The following is an 8,048-nucleotide window of genomic DNA, read 5'->3' on the forward strand; positions in this document are numbered from 1 at the left end:
CCGGGTTCCCACAAGTGGACAGCATGGCAACGAGGAGGAACAACTAATGTTCATAGGCGAATACAACATCTAAACATGCATCTCATACAACACACATGCATTCATCCATGGGTTATCGTCTCGGGGTTATACCTTTGAAGCGTACATTGTCGGAATGGATCAAGTTCATAAAGGGAAGAAGGTGTTCTCGCGATGATGGTACTGGAAGTAGTTGTTCACGGTGACGTTAGATGTACACAACGATATGGTGAAAGTATCCGTAGATGTTCGGGGTCACAAGGAGGACCTTGACGTCCACGGGGTTTTCGAGGGTCGACGGTAGTCTTTCACGTTGTAGTCAGACTTGAGGAATGCACCGATAGTTGTACGTTGGTCGAAGAGGAACTTGAGGCAACTAGGATCTTCGCTGATCATCGTTGTACTTGGCGTCCGGTGCGGTACTTGGTGAAATCCTCGAAGATGGATAGTGGTACTTGACGTTTCGGTCCGCACTCGTTCAGGCATCCAAGGTCTTGCCGGAAGTGTACTTGCCAAATCTAGAGGTGGTCATCGGTAGTCGAACTTGGAGAATCCCAGGGACGCTCAGGTCTGTGCGGGACTTGGTCTTGCTGTACAGTACAGAGAGTTGCGGGTCTTGGCGTCCATGCGACCGACAGCGGGGCCGCCCGAGGAAGAGGCCAAGAGGGTGAACTGAGGCAGCGTTGTGCGGGAGGTAGCGGCGTCAGGGCATGGTCGGCGGACGGAGCAGCTCCGGCGACGGCAAGGCAGCAGCGGAATGCGGCAGGAGGAGAAGAAGACGGCGCGACGCTCGCCGGTGACGAGGAGGAAGCAGGGGCATAGGTGCGGCGCTCCAGTTGAGGGACTTGGCGCGCAGGGGCGTCGTGGGGATGGCGCTGGTCCTCTCCTCCAGAGAAGCACGAACGACGGACGAGCGGCGACCTTCGCGCGACGGATGGGAGTCATGCCGATGTGGTGGCGCGCCAAACGGGCGAGGAAAGGCAGGGGCGCGCGGCTGACGTTCACGAGCGTGAGGGCTCGGTGGCGCTGGGAGCTGCGGCCCTATTCGCGAGCGAGGAGAGGGAAAGAGATGGGGATCAGGCCAAAGGCTCTGGCGGCGCGAGAGAGAAGGTGAGGGAGAGAGCGAGGGGATCGAGAAGATGGGGGTTCGAGCGGGGCTCTCTGGTGGCGGCGCTAGGAGGAGGCACGGGAAGGTTCGGGATGAGGCTAGGGTTAGAGATGGGCCGGAGCGACTAGGCCTTAGGAGGCCGCGGGTGGCCGCTGGGCTGCGCGCTGTTGGGCCACTTTGGTGGTGGGCTGGCTGATGGGCTCCCTTCTCCCTCTCTCTTCTCTTCTTGATTCTTTTAAAAGAAAAAAAATAAAGAGGAGAAAGAGAAAGAGGGGGGTTAGGGGAAGAAGTTGAACACGCGGATAATTTCCCGGACTCATAAAAATGTGTATGATCCAAGAAAATAGAAAAGGTCATGATTGAAAGATTGAATTCAAATTCCATTGAATTTAATTCAAAAGGTTTGAACTAGGACAAGTTTTTTCGAAGTGCCCAAAAATGTTGAGAATTTAGGTGGAGCTCCGGAAAATGACGAAAGGATATATGGCAAAGTTAGAGGTCAAGAGTTGTGATAACAAAGGCATTGGGATTTTGCAAGTGTGTTATGGTGAATTCCAAAAATGGAATATTTTATAATATCTCCCTAAATATCGGACGGATCGAAGATTCATACGGTTTATTTAGTTGAGTTGGAAAGATTAAAGACATGATGATAAGATGCAATGCACATGATGCAATGATGAATGCAACAAGCAAAAAACAAATCACACAATGAATCTCGGAAACCTTGGAAGGCATCTAAAACTCCGGTCTTGGGGCGTCACATCATCGTCCTTGAGGATCGGGATGGAGCGGACGTTGTACTTGTGGCACACCTCCGTCGAGTGGGTCACGGACAAGAGTACTAGGTGCTGTGCATGACTTGCACCTCGTCGTCCTTGCGGATCGGGATGGAGCGGGCGTTGTACTTGTGGCGTAGCTCCATCGAGTGGGTCACGGACAAGAGCACTAGGTGTTGTGCATGACCTGCACCATGTCGTCCTTGCTGATCGGGATGGAGCGGAGCTTGTACTTGTGGCGCAGCTCCATTGAGTGGGTCATGGACAAGAGCACTAGGTGTTGTGCATGACCTGCACCTCGTCATCATTGCGAATCGGGATGTTTTTTGACTAAGGTGAGTACGAGACTGCAGCTTAGCCTCTGAGTGGGCGGATTACTCTCCACTCAGTAGGATTTTAGAAACTTAGGCAAGTACATGACTACAGCTAAGCCTCCGAGTGGGAGGATTGCTCTCCACTTGGTAGGATTTTAATAACTTAGGCGAGTATGTGACTGCAGCTATGCCTCCGAGTGGGAGGTTTGCTCTCCACTCGGTAGGATTTTCGAAACTTAGGTGAGTACGTGACTGCAGCTAATCCCCCGAGTGGGAGGATTAATCTCCACTCGGTAGGATTTTAGAAACTTAGGCGAGTACATGACTGCAGCTAAGCCCCCGAGTGGGAGGATTGCTCTCCACTCGATAGGATTTTAGAAACTTAGGCGAGTACAGGACTACAACTAAGCCCTAGAGTGGGAAGATTGCTCTCCACTCGGTAGGATTTTTGAAACTTAGGCGAATCAGGTTCGCGGCTAAGCCACCCACTGGGGGATTTGAACACGCAACTTGACAGGATAACAGTCATTAAAGCACCACAAAAATCTTGTCTTTGATAAGCAAAATGAATGATTCTTATTACAACTCGTCGACCCGAGTGCTTAAGTGTTAAAATTTTGGGGCAGATCCGCGTTCCGAGCGCGTGGCTCGTCTTTCTTGTGTTCCACATTATAAAGGTGATAAGCTCTGTTGTGGAGCACCTTGGTGATGATGAAGGGACCTTCCCAAGAAGGAGCAATCTTGTAAGGCCATTGCTGATCCACTCGGAGCACCAGGTCTCCTTCCTGAAATGCTCGACCTCTCACGTTTATGGCATGGAATCGACGGAGGTCTTGCTGATAAATGGTCAACCGGATCAAGGCCATCTCTCTCTCTTCTTCCAGGAGGTCAACAGCATCTTGCCGAGCTTGCTTTGCTTCAGCTTCATAGAAAAGTTCCACTCAGGGTGCGTTGTGAAGCAAATCGCTTGGCAGCACGGCTTCAGCCCCATAAACCATGAAGAAGGGAGTCTGACCAGTCGACCGATTTGGCATTGTTTTCAACCCCCAAAGGACGGAAGGCAACTCATCTACCCAAGCGCATGCTGCATGCTTGAGGTCACGCATCAACCAGGGTTTCAGCCCTTGGAGGATCAAACCATTTGCTCTCTCTGCCTGTCGATTCCATTGCAGATGCGTGACAGACGCGTAGTCGACCCGAGTTCCTTGGGATGCACAGAATGCTCTGAACTCATCAGAATCAAAGTTGGATCCATTCTCCATGATAATACTGTGAGGGAATCCATATCTGAACGTCGGCTCTCTGATGAATATGCTAGTGGTACTTGAATCGAGACTCTTGATAGGCTTGGCTTTGATCCATTTAGTGAACTTGTCGACTGCTATAAGCAAATGAGTGAAACCACTTCTACCGGTCCTCAGGGGTACAACCATATCCAATCCCCAAACAGCAAATGGCCAGACGAGTGGAATGGTCTTCAAGGCTGAAGCGGGCTTGTGGGACATGTTTGAGTAGAACTGGCAGCCCTCACACTTGTCGACTATTTCCTTTGCCATTTCATTTGCACGTGGCCAGTAAAAACCTGCTCGGTATGCTTTGGCCACAATTGTCCGAGAGGACGCATGGTGACCACAAGTCCCCAAGTGGTTATCATTGAGAATCATTCGACCTTCTTCTGGTGTAATGCATCGTTGAGCAACTCTGATCACACTCTCTTTGTACAGTCATCCACCAAACATGGTGAAGGCTTTGGATCAACGGACGATCTGACGGGCCTCATCCTCATCCTTTGGGAGCTCTTTTCTGAGTATGTATGCAACATATGGCACCGTCCTATCAGGGGTAATGACCAAAACCTCCATGATTAGGTCGAACACGGCTGGAATTTCAACTTCAGTCGAGTCGGTGGAACTTTTCAGTTGTGGGGGCTCTTCTGAGAAAGGATCCTCTTGAACTGACGGAGTGTGGAGATGTTCGAAATGCACATTGCTGGGAATAGACTCGCGCTAGGAGCCTATCTTTGCCAGATCATCAGCTGGTTGATTCTTGACTCGGGGTATGTGGTGGAGCTCTAACACCTCAAACTTCTTTTCCAACTTCCTCACTGCATTGCAATAGCCAGTCATAGCTGGGCTCCTGATATCCCATTCCTTCATCACTTGATTGACTACCAAATCTGAGTCACCGTAAACCATTAGGCGACGAACGCCGAGTGAAATGGCCAGACGCAACCCGCACAAAAGTGCCTCATATTCAGCCTCATTGTTGGAGGGGCAAAGTGGATCTGGAGAACATAACTGTGCTTGTCACCTCACGGGGATAGTGGGACCACACCAGCACCAGAACCATTCAACATCTTGGACCCGTCAAAGAACATAGTCCAATGTTTCGAGTGAACCTGAGTCGGTTGCTGCTGCTCACTCCACTTGACAAGGAAATCTGCTATTGCTTGGGACTTGATTGCTTTCTTTGCCTCAAACTTGATATCTAACGGAAGGAGTTCAATCGCCAATTTCGCCACTCGACCAGTTGCATCTCTGTTGTTCAGAATTTCTTATAATGGAGCATCATAGACAACTGAAACCGAGTGATCTGAGAAATAATGTGCAACTTTCTTTGTCGTCAGATAAATTCCACAAACTAACTTCTGATAATGAGGATATCTCTTCTTGGACGGAGTTAAGACTTCAGAAATATAATACACTCGGCGCTGAACTTTTAAGGCTTTGCCTTCTTCTTCCCGCTCGACTGTGAGCACCGTATTGACAACTTCTCCAGTGGCTGCGATATAAAGCAGTAAGGCTCTTTGCTGATTGGAGCAGCAAGCACCGGCTAGGTGGAAAGCAGGGTTTTGAGCTCTGCAAACACTGCTTTAGCTTCAGGAGTCCACTAGAACTTGTCAGACTTCTTCATCAGTCGGTAAATAGGCAATGTGTTCTCACCGAGACGAGAAATGAATCAGCTCAATACGGCCAGGCAACTAGTAAGCTTCTGGACATCATGCCCATGCACAGGGCATTTCATTCGGAGAATTGCACCAACTTTTTCTGGGTTTGCATCGATCCCTCGTTCGGAAACGAGAAAACCGAGTAACTTTCCTCCTGGGACTCCGAATGTGCACTTTGATGCATTAAGCTTGATATCATACCTTCTCAGATTGGCAAAGGTTTCGGTGAGGTTAGGCGGTAGGTCGGAACCTTTACGTGACTTGACCATGATGTCATCCATGTATGCTTCCACATTCTGACTGATTTGAGTGAGCATGCACTTCTGAATCATGCGCATGAATGTGGCACTAGCATTCTTGAAACCATAGGGCATGCTAACATAGCAAAAGCACCCGAATGGGGTGATAAAAGATGTTTTTATTTCATTAGGACCATACAGTCGGATCTGATGGTACCCGGAATAAGCGTCCAGAAAGGACAAACGCTCGCATCCCGCAGTTGAGTCAACAATTTGATTGATGCGGGGCATAGGGAAATGATCTTTAGGGCAGGACCGATTGATATGCTTGAAGTCGATGCACATGTGAAGTGAATCGTCCTTCTTGGGGACCATGACAACATTGGCGAGCCACTCGGAGTGGTATATCTCAAGGATGAACTCAGCTTCCAGAAGCCGAGCCACCTCCCTCACCAATTGCTTTCCTCTTCTCTACGGCGGACCAACGGAGCTGCTCTTTGATAGGTTTTGCTTTCGGGTCGACTCGCAAACGGTGCTCAGCCAGTCCCCTGGGTACACCTGGCATGTCAGAAGGCTTCCATGCAAAGATGTCCCAGTTCTCATGCAGGCACTGGATGAGAGCTTCTTTCTATTTACTGTCAAGCATTGTTGAGATATGAGTCGGAGCAGCACTAGGATCGGTAGGGTGAACATGAACTTGCTTTGTTTCACCAGACGACTGAAATGAAGATTCTGAAGCAGGCTTCTTGGCACGTAGCAAATCACTCGGATCTGCGTTCTTCTTGTACTCTTGCATTTCCACTGCTACCATCTGTTCATCGGCAATCTTTGAGCCCTTCTGGAAACATTCCTCCGCTCTCTGCCAATTATCAGTGGTCGTAATCACACCTTTAGGACCAGGCATCTTCAGCTTGAGGTATACGTAGCATGGTCGAGCCATGAAGTGAGCATACGCAGGCCTGTCCAGAATAGCATGATAAGCACTGTGAAAATCAACAACTTCAAATGTCAACTTTTACTTGTGATAATTCTTTGAATCACCGAAAACCACGTCAAGAGTGAACTGGCCGAGTGAATCAACTTTTTCCCCAGGGATGACACCGTGGAAGCGCATATTACTTTCACTGAGCTTAGACATCGGGATGCCCATCTCTCGAAGAGTCTCAGCATAGAAAATGTTCAAGCCACTGCCACCATCCATCAGGACCTTGGTCAATCGAGTGCCCCCAACGATCGGGTCGACCACCAACGCTTGCCACCCTGGGGTAGCAACACGTGTCGGATGGTCAGATTGGTCGAATGTAATGGGAGTCTTAGACCACTTCAAATATGTTGGCGTTGCCGGAGCAACCATGTTCACTTCTCCGTTAATGACTTTCAATCGACTTTTTCTCTCAACCTGAGCAAAAATCACCAAAGTGGCATTGATGTTGGGGAAACCATCATCTTCCTCTTTGTATTGGTCCTTATCAGACTCTTTCTCTTTCTCCTTGGGCTGGCCCTCTCAGACTTGCTATATAAGGAGTCAACACTGTCGAGTGGTATGCTTGGGATAAATTAGGTTTCGCTCTTCATCCACCTTGGTGTGTATAAGACACGGCAAATCTAACACATCATTTCCTACCGAATCCTTCACCTTTTTGGGGACCCATGGTCCTTTAGGTTTTCCCTTGAATTTTCCCTGATTCACTACTACAGCTTCACTAGGAGCAGCGGGTTCGGCCTTGCACTTCTGTTTCCGATTAGAATTTCCTCCTCCGGCATCTTGGGCGACTGGTTTGCTCTTACCACTGCGGAGTCGGTCTTCTTCCTCACCGTTAGCATACGGAGTGGCTATTTCCATCATTCAAGTCAGAGTCATATCTCCTGTCCGACCGAATTTCAGGTTTATCTCTTGGTACTGAACACCCTCCTTGAAGGCGCAAACTGCTTGGTGTGGTGACACGTTTTCCACTGTGTGATGCAAAGTGGTCCACCTCTGGATGTAATCTCTCAAAGTCTCATTCGGCTTCTGAACACAATGCTGCAACACTGTCAGCCCTGTAGGAAGCTTGCAAGTGCCTTCAAATGTTCTAACAAACACTCGGGCCAACTCTTCCCAACTGAATATGCTACCAGGAGCCAAATGAAGCAAAATTCCTTCAGAGTGAGAGGTTTTCAACTCATGCAAAACTTCATGAAGAATTACACATCCATCCAAAATGTACCTCCCAGGAATAAATCCAGTCTGAAGAGAGCTGATTACTTGTCGAGCCAGAGGAGTAAATCTAAGTGTCAGAGCTTTGGTAATAGCTTTAAACATAACATTTAGAACACATATGGGTCTATACTGTAGGATATTATTAGCATCCTTAATCTTGGGAAGTAGAGAAATGACACCATAGTTTAGTCTGGACAAGTTCAACCTGCCATGATACAGCTCCTGAAGCATTTATATTAGTATATCTCTCAACTGGGGCCAAAAAGCTCTAAAAAGCTAACAGAGAAGCCATCTGGACCTGGAGCAGTATTTGGTTTCATGCTTTTCACCACCTTGTTTATCTCTTCACTCATGAAGTTAATACAAGTGAGGACTGATTTCTGTCATTCATGTAATTCAGAAGAGGAAGGCCGGTTGAGTGCTTTCCGCGTAAGACTATTGAG

Source organism: Triticum aestivum, chromosome 4A, assembly GCF_018294505.1.
Source record: "Triticum aestivum cultivar Chinese Spring chromosome 4A, IWGSC CS RefSeq v2.1, whole genome shotgun sequence".
Classification (NCBI taxonomy): Eukaryota; Viridiplantae; Streptophyta; class Magnoliopsida; order Poales; family Poaceae; genus Triticum; species Triticum aestivum.